At 42.5% G+C, this 1,037-nt stretch overlaps 1 protein-coding gene across 1 annotated transcript in view; it reads right to left on the bottom strand.

The window, feature by feature from the left end:
* PGD (phosphogluconate dehydrogenase) overlaps positions 1-1,037 on the bottom strand; it is a 25,034-nt gene that overhangs the window by 23,055 nt on the left and 942 nt on the right. The window lies entirely within an intron of this gene.

The following is a 1,037-nucleotide window of genomic DNA, read 5'->3' on the forward strand; positions in this document are numbered from 1 at the left end:
ACAACTAGACTGAAGAACAAAAGGACAGCAACTTGTCTGTTCCCCTCCCCCAATTTCCCAATAAAATCCTTAAGAAAAAAACCACAAAATCTCATTTGACAATGACATAGCCATGAATTATGCAATATCTATCTTCCTGGTCAAAACACACATCATCCCAGGTATCTTATCTTCTTCCCCTTAATCATTACCTCTGTTCTACACCCCTTCAAGGTGCAGCAAGCACATCCTATTAAAAATGCTTTCCCCCCCAGAGCATCCCGATACAACGTCTGGGAACATGCGCCTCAGTCTGAGCTTCAGTCCACGGGGCTGACCAATGTGTCTGGTAGTATTTCTTGTAGGACAGGTCTGCTAGCACTGTTTCAATGTTTTTTTAAATCTGGGGATGCCTTTATTTTGCCCTTAGGTTTTAAAGGGTGGTTTTGCTGGATAAAAACTTATTGGTCGACAGTTTTTCTTTCAGCACCTTGAGTATCTATCTCACTTCAGTGGCTATGGCTTTCACTGTTTCTGATGAGTAGTGAACCACTAATCATATGTCATTCTCCTGCACATTCTCTGGCTGTTTTTAAAACTTTCCCTTTGGTTTCCAGCAGTTAACAATGTGTCTAGCGATGGATCTCTGTGTAGTTATCCTATTGGGGTTAATAGAGTTAGAACTGTAAATTAATGTCCTTCACATTTATTAGTTTTAGCCATTAATTTTTCAAATGATTTTTTTCTGGCCTTTCTTTCTCTTAGCTCCTTCTAGAATTCCCGTTTCATGTATGTTGGTACTCTGTTCAGATTTTTTATTACGTTTTTAGTTTGGCTTCTTGAGCATCGCCCTGTGTCTCTGTCTCCTTAGCTTGGTTGCCAGCCAATGATTTGGGAAGATGTGCTCAGATACCTCGGCCACGTGTCTGCGTGTGCTGGGGAAGTGCGTCCACAGCTCACCCACTTGTCAGATCTGCCTGGGCTTTTACTTTCTGCTGGGTTTTCTGGAGTCTCCCCTGCGCATTTGCAGTTTCTCAGCCAGCCAGGGATGTGTTGAG

Source organism: Hipposideros armiger, unplaced genomic scaffold (assembly GCF_001890085.2).
Source record: "Hipposideros armiger isolate ML-2016 unplaced genomic scaffold, ASM189008v1 scaffold_46, whole genome shotgun sequence".
Classification (NCBI taxonomy): domain Eukaryota; kingdom Metazoa; phylum Chordata; class Mammalia; order Chiroptera; family Hipposideridae; genus Hipposideros; species Hipposideros armiger.